General features: G+C 35.7%; 1 protein-coding gene across 2 annotated transcripts in view; it reads left to right on the plus strand.

Moving 5' to 3' along the window:
• LOC124262687 (zinc finger protein GLI4-like) overlaps positions 1-21,728 on the plus strand; it is a 124,968-nt gene that overhangs the window by 22,315 nt on the left and 80,925 nt on the right. Inside the window, exon 1 of one of the 2 annotated variants that reach the window (XM_046697201.1) lies at positions 18,951-19,473. The exons of the other annotated variant lie outside the window; for it this stretch is intronic. The gene's annotated coding sequence lies outside the window, so the exon portion shown is untranslated. Of the gene's footprint in view, positions 1-18,950; positions 19,474-21,728 lie in introns of those variants that run through there. 2 annotated transcript variants of the gene reach the window in all.

A 21,728-nucleotide genomic window follows, 5' to 3' on the forward strand; every position in this document is an offset into this window, starting at 1 on the left:
CGGTTGATATGCAGCATAAAAAACAATGATGATGGTTGAGATCTAGCCATCATGAGAAAACGTTCAGCATACCATCAAACAAACTGCTATATGTGAGACCTTCATATGATAATGGATGTGTTACATGAAACGTTCAGCATACCATAAAAGACACTGCTATATGTGAGACCATCATAGGATAATGGATATGTTACATGAAAACGTTCAGCATACCATAAAAGACACTGCTATATGTGAGACCTTCATAGGATAATGGATATGTTACATGAAAACGTTCAGCATACCATAAAAGACACTGCTATATGTGAGACCTTCATAGGATAATGGATATGTTACATGAAAACGTTCAGCATACCATAAAAGACACTGCTATATGTGAGACCTTCATAGGATAATGGATATGTTACATGAAAATGTTCAGCATACCATAAAAGACACTGCTATATGTGAGACCTTCATAGGATAATGGATATGTTACATGAAAACCAATCATGCTAAGTACTGGTTACATGTACATGTTTAACTGCAATACCATTTTGGAAATAAAGTATAAAATACTTAAAAACAATACAGATACAGTTTTATTCTAATGGGCAAGGTCTAACAGCTTATAATTGTTATGAGTGTGAAACTGTGTGTTTCTCAAATGTCTGAAATTTCATTCATGCAGAAGCAAAATGTTCTCATCCAGGGATGCTGTACGGAAAAAAACAAGAATATTTCTTTGCCTTAAAAAATTGACGATTGGTTGTAGCAGATTCATTTGAAACATCAATGGCAGCTGTCACTTTGGTGATTCTTCATGCAGGAGACTATTTCGATCACACTCGGTCTGTAGGTGCATGGTTATAATGCCTGTAGAGTACACGTATATACAACAACATTGTCAGTGTTTTCAGCTGTATCACATTGGTTATCAGTGAGATGGGATAAACTTAGGGTAGATTTACAACCAACACATAACTGGCTGCTTGAATCTACGGAAGGCTATGGATGGCACACTCTTCACTGTGCAGAGTTGCTTCCCTTGGGTATGCCAGATTGACCTATGATAGTGAGTTTGAATCCTGTATTTTTCTGGATTATGTTGTGAGGCCGGTCAGCACCATGCCCGTGCTTGTTGTGTTGATGTAGGTGGTAGACATGAGAAACCTGCTTCACTTGATGCTTTCTTCCCACAGCTGCCATGCTGTGATGTTACTGTAATATTGTATTCTAACCAGTGTTAACCGTCTCACTTACTTAAACCTATAGCTACATAAGTACTGAATGTATAATCATATTTTGAGATTTGTATATTATTATGTCTGTCAGTAAACATTTCTCTTTGTACAATCACTCACTACTGTCTATGTTTACTCTCCAAAAGGTAATTTAGCTTAAATGTGTCCAAAACAGTTGGAGATTAACTATTTACATAGTTACTGATAGCGAAAAGACACAATAAAAGCAAACAAGATCGTGATGTAATTATATGACTGGTTTGTTGTTCTACATGTGAATGAATATGTATGGCTTAGAGGAATCTACAGCAAGGTAAGGAATAGAAAAGAGTCTGTTCCCATGAGATACCTGTAATTAGTATCACCTGAGGGGAACAGTATATATGTCCCAGGTGTGAACTTGCATCATCGATCTCCCAGATGCCCTGAAAACATTATAGGAATATTAACAGGGTAGGGATCTAACCAGCGTAAGAAAACATTCAGCATGCCATCAAACACATTGCTTCCGTGTCTCTCATTTCTCTGTATTTATGCAGGCATTCTCGCCATGTATGTTGCAGAATCTCTTGCATTTGCCGACAGATTGCATCAAAACAGGCACATGCCTTGGTCGTCTATGTAAAACCTTTCCAAATGTGCCACAAATGTTTTGTGCTGGGCTTTGAAGATCAGACTCCACTTTCATGGCGTGGCAACGAATGTGATAAGTTTCCGTTGACTGCGCCTTGTGCATTGGGCGGAGGGAGAACGGAGGCCTGTCGGTGCACAAGCCTGGTCCTGATTACTCCAGCCTTCATGTTAACCTATGTTCCTGCAGACTACTTTCAAAAACTTCGCAAAATTTGTATTATATAAATAGAAAGTCATGCAGTTTAACCTTTGCTTAAACAGACTAATTTGAAAAACATCAAATGTGTATTTTGTGAAATTAAAGTCGGCAGTTTATTCTTTGCTCTACAGACAACTTAGTACTTACAAAAATAATATCTGTTGGTAAGAAATGACAATGTGAAAAGATTAATATGGGTGGTATTTCATTCTTGATGCTTTAAGATTTATATATCGCTTCACTACATAGTTGTTTTGGGAGGACTAAGGAACATTGTCTACAAACCTCATCTAAATAATAATGCATCACTTTCTTCCATGTGTCATATATTTAAAAGAAGGCATTTTGAGTGCCTTTTCTGTTAGTTATTATTCCTATTATTCAATGTGTTGAGTATCCTCATTTTTTTTATTGAAGGGTATACTGTAAGAGCAGAACTTGTGATGTAACAGTGCCAATCACTTATGATAATGTGTCACTTGTGTAACATATTTGTACTTTATGGAATTTTGCCTTCATGGAATGCTATGCAATAAATATCTTATCTTATGTTAAAGATATATGTATGCATTACATCATAGATCATGCTAGTTTTATTTGTATTAGTAATATGACAGAACTGCAAATGTATAATCCACTTAACATTTACAATTTGGTGAATATCTGGCTATGTGAAAGGATGCATCATGATTTGAAGGATGGATTTCTCATCTGCAGACCTGCAGAAAGTCCAATAATGGCACCCTTGATTTGAAGAAACATTAGCAGATGTATACTGTGTAACAGTCTTTTCTCATTCTCAGCTTCCTTCTAATGTATATGACCTTCACAAGCTTTTGTTTTACATCAGGGGAAAGGTTCCCATGTCAGATAAACACCCTTGTTGCTTGTCAAAGAGCAGATGTCAATATGGCAGCCATTTTGATTTTAGATGACACGAGCATTTTCAATATGTTAGATATAATTACAAAATTTGAAAAATGGAAATTAGAATGTCTGTTTAAATGATTTTATCTCACAGTTTAACTGTCATTGCAAATTCAACTTAAATATACAAAAGTTAGGTTTTCGAGATGTAGGGGACTATCATGTTCATATGGCCGCCATATTTATTTTTGTAGCAGTCATGAGTATTGAAGGTTGGAGTCTCGACTTGGGACATATCCTTCCTACATTTAGTGCTGGACCAGTGCGATGTCTGCCAAACATATTGGATGTATTAAACGGTCATGGGTAATGTTTCCTGTAGTTAGCTGATTTGGAGAAATGGGTGCAATATGGATAATAGAGGCATTGATGTTGGATTTGATACATCATGCCATTTTGTTTAATCAGTGAGTTGCCTTGTACGCAGAATAGCAACAAGAAAGAAAGTCAAACTTAAACCAAAGAGATAATCACAAAACTTCATATATATTTTACCCAATAAACTGGTTCTCAGAACAAAATGTTTCAATATGTATCATTTGAAAAGTGTCTTGTTGATAATACCAGTATACTGGTAACACCAGGCCATCCTAGTAGACTACATGCAGATATTTATTAATATGGTTTAAGACCTGGTCTATCATAAATATTTTATGCCTATTTAATCTGGAAGTGTGAAATGTCATTTTTCACACAAGTCGGTCTACACGTGAAGAAGAAAGCGGGAGAAAATTACATGGTTTCCACTTTGTCGATACCGTTTATGACGCCTATTACATGTTTATGTTTACTGCCACACCATTAATGATGATAGTGGAAATAAAGTCCCCATGGCTCCTGATTCCGACCAAATGTTATATTTGAGATCGTGATGATTGCTGTGGTATACCAAGTGCACAGATAAGGATTGAACACAGTTTATGATAAGTATTTCCCCTTAGATATCAGTTCCCTTCATTGGGCTGAAGAAGCTCCACATTATATGTATATTTTTTCAGAGGAAAAGTGGAAGTAAAGAGGAAATAATGATTTGAAATTTGTTCCAATTAAGGAGGTGTTATCAGTACATCAGTTGCGTTGATACTGGAAACTTTGTCCACAGACACATCCACAGTGAAATGTTGGAGCTAACATTTACCTTAAGGGAGCAGAACAATTCTACAGCATAATTTGGCTGCCAAAGGTTTATGATACATGTTTTGGGTTTCAATGAAACTTGCAATAGACAAAATGTTTGCAATTGTATATATGGTTATGTTCATGAGAGGGAGTCCTTGTTCTAAATTTCAGGACAAAACTACCTATGTAACAGTTTCGGGTTGTTGAAACAGCTTTGAATATTTGCATTGGTTTTGGATTATGTCTGCAACAGCTCCAGATTGTAGAGACAATTCCTTGGGCTATTTCTGAAAAGGTTTCAGATTGTAGAGACAGTTCCTTTGGCTATTTCTGCCACAGTTTCAGATTGTAGAGACAGTTCCTTGGGCTATTTCTGAAACAGTTTCAGATTGTAGAGACAGTTCCTTTGGCTATTTCTGCAACAGTTTCAGATTGTAGAGACAGTTCCTTGGGCTATTTCTGCCACAGTTTCAGATTGTAGAGACAGTTCCTTTGGCTATTTCTGAAACAGCTTCAGATTGTAGAGACAGTTCCTTGGGCTATTTCTGAAACAGCTTCAGATTGTAGAGACAGTTCCTTGGGCTATTTCTGAAACTGTTTCAGATTGTAGAGACAGTTCCTTGGGCTATTTCTGAAACAGTTTCAGATTGTAGAGACAGTTCCTTGGGCTATTTCTGCCACAGTTTCAGATTGTAGAGACAATTCCTTGGGCTATTTCTGAAACAGTTTCAGATTGTAGAGACAGTTCCTTTGGCTATTTCTGAAACTGTTTCAGATTGTAGAGATAATTCCTTGGTCTGTTGCTGGAACATTTTTAGATGGTGAGGCAATTCCTTGGGCTATTTCTGCAACAGTTTCAGATTGTAGAGACAGTTCCTTTGGCTATTTCTGAAACAGTTTCAGATCATAGAGACAGTTTCCTCAGGTTGTTTCTGCAATAGTTTATGATTATGACAACTGTTGGTATGTTTCAAGGTAATGGACGACTCACTGGTTGTGTGGACTGTTTATAAGTGCTCTAACAGCCTCTGAAATTTATACATTTTGTTGTCACTGTTTATGAAGAGGATTTGGATTAGGTTTGAAATAAATTTCCAGCTGAATTCTGCCAAACAAAATATATTCAAAAGGGGTGAAAATTTTTAAGGAATGTGCTTCAATTTGTATACTATGATTGATGGGAAATGAAATCAGCATGGCTGCATCCAGTGGAAGTGATGGTAATAAGCTAATGTGACTAACCATCAGAGGAGGGCTCCGTTCCCACTTCAGGTGCCACAAGCTAATATATATATGAACAGCTGAGGAAATGAAAACAGGCTCTGGCTCTACCTTTCATCAACAAATACAACAACTAGGAAGTGGCTTAACTTTCTCCGATAATGAATAACATGGTAAACCGTTCTTTTTACATTATTTGAAATAGATTGTTGACACTTGACATATTTTCTATTCTGTAAGTAGTGCTATAGGAGCATCAGAAGAAGAAATGATTGTAAGTGAGTGGTGTTTGTTGGTGCTTATCGCAGACAGGACCAGCTTGATGGGCTGGTGGTAGATAAAAAACATCTTACTTTAAAGTACAACTGCCAGGTAAAACCTTCCAGCATCACTTTGCTTTCAGGTTACACAACTCACATATCACATCTAGACAATAATCTGCAAGATCAGATGGTTATGTATCTCAAGTGAATGTGTTTTGTATGTTCCTGCCTTAGTGAATCAGACGCATGTTCAATGTATAGAATAGCGTACCAATAAAATCCCAAATACTTCATAGATGGGTTGAATGTTGGTCTTCATATCATTCTAATTGCTACATAATGTCTTCAGTTTTGCTGTGGCAGACGACTACATCCGCCAGCCTTCATTGTAGACCTCACAAGTTTAAATCCCTCTGGCAACATGGGTTTTTTTGTCAGATATTGTTATATTTTCAAGGTATATGACACTGGGATAATCTTATATCACTGGAAAGTAGTGTTTCCCTAACAACTCATTTAGTTAGTTCATGGTCAAAGACAATGGAGCCCTGGTCTAATTAACACTATTTATGTCATCGAGTGAATACAAAGAAGTTCCTCCTTGTGTGATTGTCTCACTTAAAAATAAAATATGCTGAAACTTGTACAGGCATATTTGCTTCAGTGTTTCAAACAATGAACCTGTTGATGTACATAAGTATTCACTAATGTACAAGTACTAGCTCATTGTTACCAACAATAACCCTGTGGCTTCATGTCTTTATGTTCCTTTTAGTGAGATCATCATGTACGTACATATGTAGGTATGTATGTTAGTTTGTCAAAACCTGATTATGTACCTGATGACAAAGAATACCTGCAACATTCCTGGCTACATCCTATACAGTATTCACTAACTCATATGTTGAATAACACTGGCAAAAGGTGACTTGGCATAAATTGCCGTCCGAAAGTTATCAGTGTAAAGTAACTGCAAAAGCAGATTCCATGGGACATAGAAGCAAACTAGTGATTAGATATGAACATTATATGTATGGATCACAGAAGCAAACTAGTGATTATATATGAACATTATATGTCTGGATCACAGAAGCAAACTAGTGATTATATATGAACATTATATGTATGGATCACAGAAAATCAACTTTACACAGAATGGGTGATGACACCAGGTGTTTGCTAAAAGATTATTCTGCTGGCCTCAAGCTTTCTGTAAGAACACATCTACAATCTTTCTGAAAGGTTATGATCTCTTTATTCTATGATTAGGCCAAACCAATTTTATTTCTTCTTGTACAGAATTTTGTCCTCAGAAAAGCTAAAGGCAGGATGGCGGAGTGGGGGTGGGTGGGGTGATATCACCTGTCAAAGCAAAAACCTACATGAGTTTCCATGTTAAGTCTTTTGGTTTGTTTATATCAACTAAAAATAAGTTGAGTGAGTTTAGGTTTCACACTGATTTCAAGATTATTTCACTTATATCACATTAAGATTTTGTTTTTCTTAATCTTGAAAAAATACGACTGGCAGATCCATAAAACAAGAAATAAACTTGTTCTGCCCTTAAAACAAAATATGTTTTTATGGATAATCTCTTCATCATTATTGGAACAAGGTTCCAAGGCTACAAAAACAGAATCCACTGATGACACCCAATGAATTGTCAAGAAGCATCACAGAAACTCTTTTGCAAACAAACAAGTTGTTATCCCAGAGTAATTCTATTCTATTCAAATTTCTAAATGCGTATTACATACTTAATTGTATAGTGACTGAACAACGATTGTTTGCATCATGCAATATCTGTGTGTTCTCGATGAGATTGTTTGATGGTGAACATGTTATTATACAGAAAAATATCACATTGATTTCAGTGGTTTCTGCTGGTCATTGTTAAAATTCAAGAATGAATTTCTTTTGGAACCATGCTGCTTTTCAATTAAGTTGGAATAGTCTGTAAAATGAAAAGGATGTGTTGGATATAAATAGCCTACATAACCATGTATTCAAGCACATTAAAGGCAAAGGTTTACTTGTTAAGTCTTTGACATGTCAGCTGAACATTTTGTAATAAAACACGACTATCTTACTCTATGTTCTTCGCTGCCTAGGCGATGGCAATGAGCCTTAGACCAGGAGTTAGCAACCTTTTTTATGAAAGACTGCACGTTAAAGGAAAATGTCAAGATGTATTGAAGCTGTGAGTGCAGGGACTATACTCTGCTATTATGTGGGATAACGCAATGGCTACCTGCATGGTTCCGTCACATTACGTGATGCAAACTCAGTCATTTGTATCTAATTAATCACTCTCCCATGCTGGTCACAAAAACGTATCTAAGCCACTATATAATAGAGAGGAAACGAGCTCTCCACATTTTCTCAAAATCGGTACAGAATTGCGTGAAATCGGTGAACTATGTGAATCCAACTGTGTACCTGAATTGCTACTAGGCGTTCCTATCATGGAGTTCACGATTTGCTGAAACTGACACACGGTTTTTTTTACTTGTCAATCTTGATGATCTCGCTTGTCAGTGTTGAACTTTGGGCAGTGTGCATGGTTTGTGTCTCGGGGCAAAAGTGATGCTACTATTATATGTTATAGTGATACACAATAATGAAGGATCAACTTTATATGTCTGGCGTTACACAATAAACTACAGCCAAGATGTTAGCTACACGATACCAGATCTGTTATAATAGGGAGATAGGCTTTCACACACCAAGGATGGGCTTTTTGTGTACACCGTCCATCATTGTAACCCTAAGAAAAATGGTATTAATTACTATCTCATTTATATACCCTGTGCCCTCAACATACCAATGATAGGCACTTTGTGTATACCATCTATTGGTATACAGATATGTTATAAATTACTATCATATCAATATACTTATTTTGCTGTTCTATTTAACACCCCAGTGATAGGCACTTTGTGTATACCATCTATTGGAGCTCTTACACATATGTTATAAATTACTATCATATCAATATACCTATTTTCCTGTTCTATTTAACACCCCAATGATAGGCACTTTGTGTATACCATCTACTGGTATACACAAATGTTATAAATTACTATCATATCAATATACCTATCTTGCTGTTCCCGTTAACATCCCAATGATAGGCACTTTTTGTATACCATCTATTGGAGCTCTTACACAAATGTTATAAATTACATGTACTGTCATATCAATACACTTATTTTGCTGTGCTCTTTAAATGATGCCTTTTGAATTACTACATCAGACAATCCTGGTTCTCTGTACACTTTATATTCGTAAGTATAATAGGATTGCCAATGTGACTGGCCAGTTGTCTGACAAGCATTACAAACTGATGGAAGACATACTAGATACAATGTATGCATAACGACTTCTCTCATATACCTGCTACTTCAATATTGATAGACTTGACAAAAGTTTAAAGACATAGGACATCAACTGAAATGTCGATACATTCTCCTCCATGAATTCTGTGTACTTTGTGGAATGAGAAGACTGTGTTGTCAGATTGGTAATCATGCTGGATCTGTGCTATAACACTTTCATAACTGACACATAGCGTTTTTAGGTCATACATTGTGATGTTAAAATGTTGAAATAGTTTTGGATTTTATCATAAAAAATGTCATAATCTTCATAACATGTATGATTGTGGTGTATGAGAGAAAGAATATTTATTTAATTTGTTTACATATTTCAATTAATGTAAATAATGAGTGTTATAAATGACAAGACTTAAATTTAAGAAGAGACTTTAGAAAAAAATATCAGGAAAATATGAAATATGTTTATACTTGTATACAGAAGTGTGTGACATGCAGGCTTTTACAAGATGCAAAAAAGGGATGGATTATGTATAGACTATGTGATTCACTGTATCTAAAATCCAGGAAATGTTGTGATGTGAGACACAATACATGGGTATAGTGTAAATTCCCTTTGATCAAGTTCCTTTAATAGCTTGGTGAAATAGTTTGGGTGGGGCAGGATGTGCTCAGCTTCTCGCGAACACCTGGTATCATCACTAAATGATTGTGATTCATGTACACACTCTCGTGATGTAATTGGAATGTGCTCTTAGTAGAGATTTCTTATGAATATGGAGAGGGTTTTCTTGATATATTAGATAGAATATCTTGTTATCACTATAGCAAATAATTTCTCATTATATATCTATAAACAACATGACAAAGCACATCACTGAACAATTTAGAAGCAACAATATCTATTGGTCCAGTTATGTCATTTTAGAATCGTGTTTCTTGAGCCGTATTTCTTTCGAATATTAGTAAGATAAAGCGAAATTATGCTTACCTTTACAAAGACACCTGGTGTCATCACTATGTGAAAGTCATGTAGGCTCATAATAACATTAGAATCATCCATTCAAGTGCTTCTAATGAAGAATACTAATCAATATGGAAACATCTTTCCTGTTATTTACTATTCAAAATCATTATTTATTTTAAAGTTTAATGTAGTTTTTGGTGTACTTACAGCAAAAGCACACATTTAGGCTCACATAAGCAAGTGTTGACTGTACAATATCCTATAGTAGTATAAAATAACTTATGAATGAATGTGGGTTTTTTCACCTTCTCTAATAAAAAGAACATCTGAAAATGTAGGCTCTATTAACTGTTTTCCTTCCACACAATCTAACCTTCACATCACTTAGGTGTCTGATGCCTGCGGCCAAAGCATAAATGTCATCACAACACACTTAGGTTTCTATCTGGTGGCAATTCTGGCCCTCAAACAAGATGAAATCTGTCCCCTCGCTGTTGATCCCCGCTTGACGATGGCTACTTGTCGGAAAGGTGACAGTGCAATGTTTTTTGATAGACTGCCACCTTGTTGTTATCAGCTACAAATGGTGGGATGAGACAGGGTGGTATCTCCAGGGCTAATAGTCCCTATCTTATCATCCATAACATTATGATCAAATCAACATGCCATTCCAAAAATACTTCATTAAGATCCAAGCTGTATTTGATCAAATAATAATCTGGGCTTCAGACACATTTTCCAGGACTGAAATGACTCAAAAGTTTACAAGATGGCATTTTTTATATGAAAAACCTATCAAAATTATAAGCTCGAAATGAAAATATGGAATGACAGTCTTTTCACTGGGCAGATTGTTTTGTTTTCCACTAAAGATTTTGCAATAATGATTCAAACAGCAACTTTCAAAAGTATTGTAAACATTTATTAACACGGTATTTCATTTATTATTTTCTTTTGAATTGTTAAACTAAGGAATAGGTGAGCATGTCTTCACTTCACCACTGATAGCAACTATCATTTCCAAACACATGATAGTCATTTTTCGCCTGAATTAATGCAGGAATACAAGTCAAAATAGGGAATTGTGGATAACTTTTCTCACTCAAATTAAATTATTCATTTTTATTACAGAATTTTGGTCCAGTTCTTCACTATTTACCTGTTTCTCTTGAAATGTGAACCCCAATGTTTTTTTCCCCAAATGTGTAACTTTGTACGGTGTTTTTCTGTGAGCTGCATCCAGATGAGCTGATTGCTCCACCTACCTATTCTTCCCCTGGCTGTACAATCATGGCCTACATTCCACATGTTAACTAAAAATAATAGTCAGCGATGCTATCTGATCCCTCCTGATAATCCCCTGTCTCATCCGTCCCCCAAACTCTGCTGTAGTGAGGCTTCTATCGGCTAGCGTCATCAGAATAACTAGACAGTTCATTTACACCTCTGCCTCTCTAGATCGCCCCCAACACCCAGGTTAAGTCCAGATTACCTGGTAGAGGGTTGTGGGGAGCTGAGTGAAACCCCATCAGTATCATCTATACCCAAGGACTGAGTCTATTCAGGGTGTCCATTCTCCGGGGCTGGTTTGATCCCAGTTTGAAAGAGGGCAATACATTGCCAGGGCCATAAATCATTTTGGAGGGTTGTAGATTTTTTTCTGAATCCACTGACTTAGTGAGGCCGGTCTTTTCATCAATTGGTGATTAAATTCCGCCTCATTTACCATAGTATGGCTGGCCATAGCAGCCTCTGAGCTAAGAGCGTTCAATTACTTTATCTGCAGTCATCAGGCAAACAGGCTTTCTCTCCTGTGACCTCTGTGAGCCTGCTGATTTGTTTTTGATCAGACGATTTTCTCAAATTGCCTTTGTTAATGTGCTGCTCCCTACATAGGACTGACTTGTGTAACAGGACCATAAAGTCAGGCTCTCCTCCACGGCACTGGTTTCAGCCTGATGCTGGCCTACTGACATCTCAGTTTAATTCTATGAAGGAAGAGATATAGACTTGCACTAGACTTTTTTGAGGAACTGATTATTAGAGTATATAAATAGCAAGAACAAGTGGTCTTTATAAAAGACTGGCATCCCCTGTACTGTCAGTTTGTCAGGATTGGCTAGTCTGTCGTACAGACCCTGAAGTAAATATATCCAAGAAAGCCCACGCAAGTCTAGAAAATGTGGCAAGTCTTCAGGGCTCCTTTTCATTATATATTTTTTTTTTTACTATGAACTTTTTTTCAGTAAAATATGTTCATTTCAGAGACTAGTTGTTAGTCTAAGGACTGGCCTATGTATTACTATACAGCCATGGAATAATAATTCAGTACAGACTGGAGGAGGCTAGAGGAGGTTGAATAAGGAGTCTTTTTGAAGTAACGTTTGTCATGAAGATTGTTAAATCTTGAAGAGATCATGGATGTAGTACTTTAATGGTTTAACATGAACATGGTCTAAGTAGCACTTCAAATGTCCGACCAAAGCCAGCAAGTCGTAGATGTACTGTTTCAACAGTATTTTAAGTTGAACATTGGCTAAATAGCACTTCAAGTCTCTAAACAGTACTGTCAAGTCATAGATGTACAGTTTCATTTTTCTTAAAGAACGTGATTTAAGTAACACTTTATAACTTCAAGGGACGTTGTCATGTAATAGATGTGATGTCAAAGTAATCGTAAGAAGCACTTAAAATCTCTAAGGGGAACCGTTATGTAAAAGATGTAATGTTTCAGTGATTTTAAGAAGCACATTTGATAAATTAGCACTCTAAATCTCCGCAGGATATCGTAATGTAATAGATGTAATGTTCCTTACATTTTAAGAAGCACATCATGCACGAGACGAAGGATGTTTTTATTGGATGCAGTTTGGGGATATGTGCCAAGGAGGGTCTAGCTGAAGTGTTGCTCGTCCCTCAGCTACAGCTGATGACAGATTGTGAACCCTTCACTTCTGGAACAGGTTCTCCTTGTATAAAGTTCAGAATTCTGCAAATTGTTGTTTTTCACAATTGATAATTTCTATTATATTTACACAAATTGCTTAAACTTTTGTTATTTTAAAAAATATAAATAGCAACGGTAAAACCATTTCCACATTCATTAAAATCAGACAATAAGATATTATAAAATAGCTGAAACCTGTCATCACAGTTTTATAGTGATTCATAAACACACACTTTAATGTAGTCAGCGCAGGCTTGTGATTTAGTCAGGATCATACAGCAGACCTGGGTTTTACAAGAGACTTTTATTACTCTGGAATGTGTTTTGTTGCTCTTTATTTAAGGAATGAGATCACATTGGTCATTTCACACCTTTGAGCAAGTGAATGACAATGGTTTTACCCTCCTTGTTTTACATTGTATTGTCTGGTCCAGACTTGATTTGTTTACAAATAACATTGTACAGCTGTAATACTGCTGAAACAAGTATATTCTCGTGATATAATCATGATTGTACAACTAACTCTGCCTTTAAGCAGAAATTTCTTTTGGATGTGGAAAGGGTTTTGTCGCTTCTAGTATTATGTCTTCTACTTGAATTGCAAAAGTTCTTACACACTCTATATATTTGTTAACATGTACTTTGAAAAAGAATTATATTTTTAAATTAACAAAATATTTTTCTTTATTACTTTTTTTTTTTCCCCATTTTCAGTTTACTTTCATGTTTCTTATGAACAAAATATCATGTGCAGTTGGATGATTTGTATTTAGCTGTGTAATATTGATAGCAAATGACTGACTGAGGTGTATTCTGTTCACTTTGTATATCTTGAGGACACGGTAGCTGTTTGAAATAAGATACCAATGTTTTAGGGGTAAAATTAAATCTCATGAGAAGGCCTCAGTGCCTGGAGATATTCCTTGTCTATTGTATTTTACTTTCGAACCAATGAATATGCCCCCTCAAGTGGAAATTGAATCTCATGACGTGAAATCAACGTAACAGGTATGTTGATGGTGTTGATTTCGTACAAAGACCGGAGCTGTCATCACCTGATGTGATCTGATTGGTTGCATCATACATAGTAAGGTTATAGTTGATGCCAAGTCAACCATGTTCACATTTCTGGAGAGAATTTTCAATTTGCTGGAATTTTAAAAGATGCCAAAGGAGAGAAATATAATCAGCAGTTTTGCGTTATGCTCTGAATTTGTTATCAAGAGCCTTTTTTATATATATATATGAGTATTTAAGCAAGTGTTGTTGTATGTGATTGTTTGCAACATATCAGCTATATCATACAAGGTAGTGAGGGGTTTGCCTTTATACCCATTGTAATCTGTTATAGCGGAAACTGGTTATTATCTGGGGTTGACATTTTCTATTCGCCTAAAATTGATAATTTCTAGCAGCTGATCACTTTCCACAATAAGATTTTAACAAACTAGAAATTAAGAAATGATCCAACAAAGCATGGAAAAACAAGTCCAAGTGTGAAAGTAACTTTAATTTCTAACACAATATCTACAACATAATCAAAGTTAACTCTTATTTGCACAGATTATAAATAAATCTATTGCACATGTGATATTTGTCATGTTCAAGTTATATAATCTACATTGATGCTATCACCCAAATCACTTCCCGTATGTCCCTGATTTAATTATTCATATATAACCAGCAATAATCATCAAACCATAAGGATTAATCAATATACAATACAATCAATTATCTCTCAAAATGAAATGAACATTCTCATAGTATAATGATCAGTTGATCATTTTCTGTGTTCCTCTGGGTTACTCAAGCCTAAGGCATGTTGCAACAGTTGACAGATTGTTAGGTCTTATCACCAGTATGTAATCCTAAAGTCAATGATAGGTCCTTATATGCCCTTGCACAGGTGACTGGACATTAGCCTCAGGTGAAGACTCTACCAGCATCTTTGGAGATGCTACTCTTGATCCCTTGCATGACAATGACCTTACTCTTGAAGGAACTCATTCTGAAGTACAGACATGTTGAGGACAAATATTTTCACAAGAATGTTCTCAAGGGTGGACAGAGAACAATGAAGGGCAGTGATTGGTCAGATATTGAAGTGACATGGCCTGATTGGTTGTGTATTCAACTGTCAAGGAGTAATTGTGCTGTAGAGGAACTGTGGTTTACAAAAGACAGAAAGAGCAGCATGGGAAGGTTTGTATGAAAGACAATGTATCTTTGTAAGCTCTTGACCAGAACTAGTGGACATTTGATAGGGTCATTCTTTATGTAACTGTTGACACCAATGTAACATAAACAAATCACAGCTAGGACATATCTCAACTGTGTTTGTCTTTTTCCGACATTTTCATTTCAAGATGTATGAAAGTTGATTTAAGTCGTTCAAACAAAATCTGGTTATCTTTTAATACTTTTAAGGGCAATGTACCTTTCATGTTTGGCGACATGCAGGCTAGCTTCAACACCCACCTCATGCTGTTTTATGATGTACGCTCAATTGTTGTTTGGGGGTTACAGTTATCCTGGAGTGAATTGAGTTCCAGAATATATTTGTATGTTGTGACAATCTGACACCCTCACTGAACACATATAATGTCTCACTGATTACTAACTACAAAATGTCTTTCTGGAACTTGACAGCAAATCATAGAGCATGGTCAGTTATTAAGTGTTTTCTCAGATTTGGTTTAAATATATTTTTATTTCCAAAGAAACCTGAGTTCAAACAGCTTGTTAGTACACAAAGATAGTGCTAAACATAATGTACAAATACACAAGTAAAATATATAAAGTCAGCATGATGAAGTCAGTGTTGTGGTTGGGAAAATATAATGATGCAGTTATCCTTTCTACATAAGTTTAAAATTGATTTATTTTTTTTCTTCAGATTTGTAATGTTAGCTTTGGCTTTACACACAATTTAATACAATAGTTAGGCATATAATACATTAATAAAAAGTAAATTAGCAGTAGATCTATATTGATATGGGGAATTTATTCAATCTTATATACATGTACCAAAGTTTCATTTTGGAAATATTTTGGTCATGTTGTTAATATAGAAAATCTTAATATCAAAGGTCCTTTCAAAAGTTGTTTAAATTCCATAAATACTAGTTTTTAATTAAATTTTCAATTTTGGTAAAATATCATTCAAACTGTGCAAGTTCAATTGATTGTTAGATTTGTAAGTGTGTCCTTTAAAAGCTCCAGCTTCAAAGACTTTCAACTAGTTTCTAAATACTAGAAAATTGAGAAAACTGACAATTCTATAGTGCTTGTGTATGCTTTACAGCCTGTAATTGTACCTGTCCTTCTTGCCAGATCTTTACCAAAATGATTGTGCCAGGAGAGTTCAAACTATTATTGACGTGAACTTAGTTCATCTTTTTGTGAGGGCCTGGCTGCCAGTCTATTGAAAATCTTGGCTACAGACTCCTCCATTCACAGCTAGACAATTGTCAAGTATAATTTTGCCCTTGATAAACAATTTCTATGTCGCCTTTGGAAAAGGGGATGTGGCCTTCTTCGCACATAAATCCCTCGGTGTGAACAGAAATGACAATGACCTGGGCCAACTTACAGTAATTGGATTTACTTGATATGATAACGTAAGTTGAGAAAAGAATTTCCTGTGTAGTGTCTGAATATGTAACAGAACATTGTCAGTCTCCAGCGATGTATTTAGATAGTGTTTTACTTTAGAGGAGCACACAGTTCGCCTGTTGAGGCTTATGTTTCTTACTGTCAACATCACATAAAATATTAAACTATCCAAACAGAAGGAGAATACATGTGATTGTGTTGGAGGATTTAGCATTCTTGAACAGCAGTGTGCTGATAGTGACTGAATACTTCAAGGTTTTATTACACGGAGAAAATCTGCCATCAAATAAAAACAGGTGTAGTTTATGTTGATTTGTGATAGTAATGTGTTGATGAATATATACTGAAGAACACAAGAAACTATACCTTCTAGTTGTTTTATCATATGTTTGAAAATGTCCTTAGTCAGCTGGCACTTAGTCAGCACTTAAATCAACTACATGGTTTGATTTTTTACAATATATCTCAATTTTTATGCTTGTTAAAACTTACCAAAAAAATTTCTTGCTCTTTTAGTGCAAGCTTTCGATGTTTCAAATATGATGGGGGGCATGTGGTTAGAAATTTTATTCTTAGAATTCTAATTTACATTTACACAAAATTACACATTCACAGATTACATATTACAAATTGTTGCAGGATTGATGGTTAAATAGACATAATCAAATTTAAGAAAATTCTTTCAGTTTTGAATTACATAAAAGATACAACTTTGTAAACATTCTTTATGTCACAAGTGTCTAAGATAAGCAAAATGGTTGCAGATACATCAGCAGTTTTTTGGTCACATATTTCCAAAAGAATTATTTACACATTGCACTCAACTGATACATGTAGATCCTTTTGTGGACTTTATTTTTGGAAGAAATCTTCAAAAAAATATTCCTTTAACAGTAATGGTGCTCACTGCATATACTCTTCTGAAAATCTGTGACAGATTTGTTAAGGAACTGGTGTCAGGAACTTTAGTATTGCCATTGTGGTGATATTCCACACATTATCATCATACATGCTTAAACTTTAGCAATTTTATTCTTCTTTTTTATATTAAAGCATAGTCAATGCATATATAAAATATCTTCATAAATTTTAGATACAGTTTATGCAAGTTTTTTTGGGGTAGTTTTCAATGTAGGTTGCAGACTGTCTTCACAAGTGTGAAGTTAGAGTACTACCCATTACTCCATAAATGTCCATAGACACACCTGAGTCCTACCTCCTTGACTTCTTTAGCCACAAACTCACTCAATTTGTGACTAGCTGAATTTCAAGATGTCAGAAATAAACACTTACAGTCGTTTCTGCTATTCAGAATGTGTCATAAAACATCGAAAAACAGTTTTCCTTAAAATGCCTCCCCTCACTAGTACCCATCCATGTGGAACCTCTGAGTCATGGCTCTCTCCGCCACACTTGAGTGCTCAGGTAGACTGAAGCCTAGGGGAGAGAGAGACAAGAGAGGGGCAGGGATGAAAGCAAGGGGGATGCCCCTGTGTAATTTGGCGGGGATGTATTTGGGACCCAGCTTTACAGCTATGCTTTGTCGACCCTCGTGAATGGGGTATATGAAGAGGTTTGACTGCCATGGTTTCCTCAGCTCTACGGCTTGTAGTACAGATTCATGGGGTAGGGGATGGAAAAATGCATGGTCAACATGTCTTCAATAAATTTCATTTTCAACTTGAATCTGCCATCATTGTTGTCTTATTTGAGTGTGGCTTTTAAGATATCCAATATCGTTAGTAGGTGTTGGTTTGATGCAAGACTCTTGTGTTCTTGGTATATATGTCATACATGTCCGAACAGTGTGGACTGATGGATTGTTGGGTTTGTGAAAGTATGTAACGTTAGGTGACGTGTATATGTGGTGATGGTGAATAGGCATTTGTGCTAATAAAGTGTTGAAATCAAATGGATCATTTAAAAGTATAACTGCATAGGGGGTATAGGCACTGGTGAAGATGGAGTGGTATTCAGTGTAATGTTGGAGTCAGTAGAGCATCTCAGACATTAGGCTATAAAGGAATCAAAAGGACCTAGTGATATTTCAGAATATTACCCATTTTAGTTAAAGTGAATTGGGTTAATGAAGTATAGCAGCTTTGGTATGTCGAAGCAACAACATGCATGAATTTATCATCCTTAATTCATTGGTTTCTGTAAATGAATTTCAATATATTTTGAAAACCAATTTGGTAAAAATTATTCAGTCTTCTTTGGTAAGAACAGAATATAAAGAAAGGCTTATGTTTAAAACTGTTATTTCTTATTTATCTTTTTGATATGACACAGTAAGGGAAAGACTGCATGGCGTCTATTATAGTCCTCAACTTCAATGAGAGTTGAATACAAATGGTGAAGTAAGTATTCCCTTTCGTGACTTTGGGGCATAGAGGTTGGAATAACTTGAGTGTCAGCAGGCGAGCGGGCATCCATGTATGAAAATCTCGTTTGACAATACTGCGTGTCCATATCGTGCCCCAGCAGTTGAGAGCCTCAGATTGAAAGGCGTGTTGGGAGTGTGTTCAGTCTATAGTTAGAGCATCCATGTGCGACACGGTCCACTGTGGTCCCGCGGAAATACTTCTGTAAGCCACCATTGACCCTGTAAATGAAAACACAGATTCAGGGGCTCCCATTTGGATTACTGGGGCACACAGAAGATGGACAGTCGCTGACGCACAAAGTTTTCACACCAGTTGACTAAAACATGCTCCAGCTCCAGCACGACATTACCAGCAGCAAGAAACCTGCGTGTGGGAATTAGGTGTTGTTCCTGCTGCTGTTGGTGTTGTTTGATGCTGGACATCCGACACCCATGTGACAAAGTCTATACTGTTATCATACTGTCAGTATTAGGAGTGCCAAGTACAAGCGATCTGGAGAGACTGACAGATTATGGTGTGAGAGATCCGATTCATATCAGTCCGTGCTGCATTGAGGGAGAAACTAAATATGGATAACTCATGGGGGAATTCAATAGGAATAATGTGTGAATTCTCATGGATGTATTGCTTGTGCTAGGTAAGTTGTACATTCAAACTGAGTACATCTCAGTAGTCAAGTCCGATATCACAGAACACACATGTACTCCTATATTATTGTATAAGTTAGGCTTTTAATAAAATGGAATCGGTTAATAGAGATAGTTTTAGTGATTCTGAATGATTATTCAAGCATTTTGTATGAACTTATGAAATATTTCTCAGATAAATGTGATAGAGACAATGAACTGTCAATGGAGTTGAGCTGCATGTTGTATCAGTGTTAAACTATAATATGACTGCAAAAAGGTGAAATCCTTCAAGAGGTGAGAAAAATACTTGAAACCATTATTTCTTTTAAAGAAAAGAAGCATGCACTTACGCTTCTTAAATATGATACAAATAACAGGAAATGTTCTTTAATTGTGTGAAATTATTTTACACTGAAAAAAACAGGTGTTTTTTAACAATATCATTTAATAAAATGTTGTTGCTGTTTAAGGGATCTGAATGGAAATTTGGATATCATTTTGATACTTGTGAATGGGAACTAGTACATTTATGCATGTTCTGATAAGAGAGAATTGGTATGTATTCTGTCATATTGTTATACATGCACATAAGCAATGGTATGTTTTAACTAGTTTAACTAAAATAAATGCATATTCTTTAATGTAATTCTTCTGATTAAAAACCTGAATATTGATGTTACCCCTGAACAACAGATGTATATGATACATGCCTGACAAAGTTAATATACATTTGTACACCTCAGAGAAAGAACTTGAATATTTATTGGTGATATTAGTTGAGACTGGAATAATATATTTTCAGAGATGTAAAAGAAAATTGTGAAAATGTTAGTGGTATTTACATGAGTTGTATGTTTCGAGATGTTCATGGATAATCTGAAACATATGTTACTGTTAGAGTATTGCCTGGGAAAAGCTGTACTAAATACAACATGGTGTTTATGGAAGAAATATTGTGAAGAATGTACTGAATAGCTGACACATGCAGCATTTCCATCAGTTATCATTCAGCATATAAGGCAAGTATGATATACTTTCAGAGAAATATATTAGCAATATTGTTTGGCATTAGACATGGTTAAATTAATGTTATCAATACAATGTCATGATAATGGTTATCAAGATAATGGTTATCACATAATGGTATGTGACTTGTTCAGAACTTTTGTGTATCAGAAGAGATATGATGTGAAGCTCTTTATCAGTTACATTGACTTTCTCAGTTTCAATTAAACAATGATAAGTACTACTACTAATACTTTGGTAAATGTTAATCCTCTCTGACTGTTCAAAAGAGGGATGTGTTTCTTCTTGGCTATTTCCTGACAAGATCTGAAATATTCTTCAGTAGCATATTCTTACACTACATATGTGATGTTACCTGGTCTCAACAACCTGTCAGGTGTTTGCTTATATAAGGAATAATGATTGTTTTTGTAGATACTGATTGTTTTGTAGATACTGATTGTTTTGTAGATAATGATTGTTTTGTAGAAGTTTCATTTTCTCTCACAAGGATGATGACAAGGAAAGCCCCAGTGTCTTAGAGAAATTCAAACGGTATTGCTGTCATATGCTTTAAGGATGGATGCCAGAAAACTGGATTCCATATGAACGACTAAACTCCCACTAAATTGTTGCACAAGAACATTTTAAATATTGCCAGTTTCATGTTCATATCAGTTTACTAAGTCCATTGAGTCGACTAACTGTTATATATTCCTAAAGCTGTGTATTATACTTTAAACCTCAAATTTGTTTAATCACCACATGATAACCTTCCACGTCAAGAGACCTTGTTTATAGAGATAGGTAATGTTTCTTCAGCAAAGGGGCATTGTTCCAAACATAAGCACATCATAGCCAACTCCTTCACCCCTTCTCTGTTCTTATACCAGTGACCCAAGAACTGCTGTCCATAGGCGAAGTTTGTCCATAAATCGCATTTCTCTTTTGTACACCAGGGTGATGGATGAAGAACCTTGAACCAGTGTCTGACTCAGTCAAACACTATTGTTTATAGCACCAGACATTCAAATACCAGATCTGTGAAAGATGTTACCCACAGAATCTGTTTTGCTGAAGTAATATCTAGTGAGTTGTAGAGATAGTATGATTGTATACTAGGAAGTGTATTCCTTACCTGTAACTATCAATATGTCTAAACTGAATGGTTTATAACCATGCTAGCTGGAGTTGTTGAACTGACTGGTTTTGGAAGAGGGTTCCTGTGAGAGTGGAAAGGGTTTGGTCACTTTTAGTT

The sequence above is a fragment of the Haliotis rubra genome, unplaced genomic scaffold, assembly GCF_003918875.1.
Source record: "Haliotis rubra isolate DU_JTF1 unplaced genomic scaffold, ASM391887v1 Scf85, whole genome shotgun sequence".
In the NCBI taxonomy this organism is placed as follows: Eukaryota; Metazoa; Mollusca; class Gastropoda; order Lepetellida; family Haliotidae; genus Haliotis; species Haliotis rubra.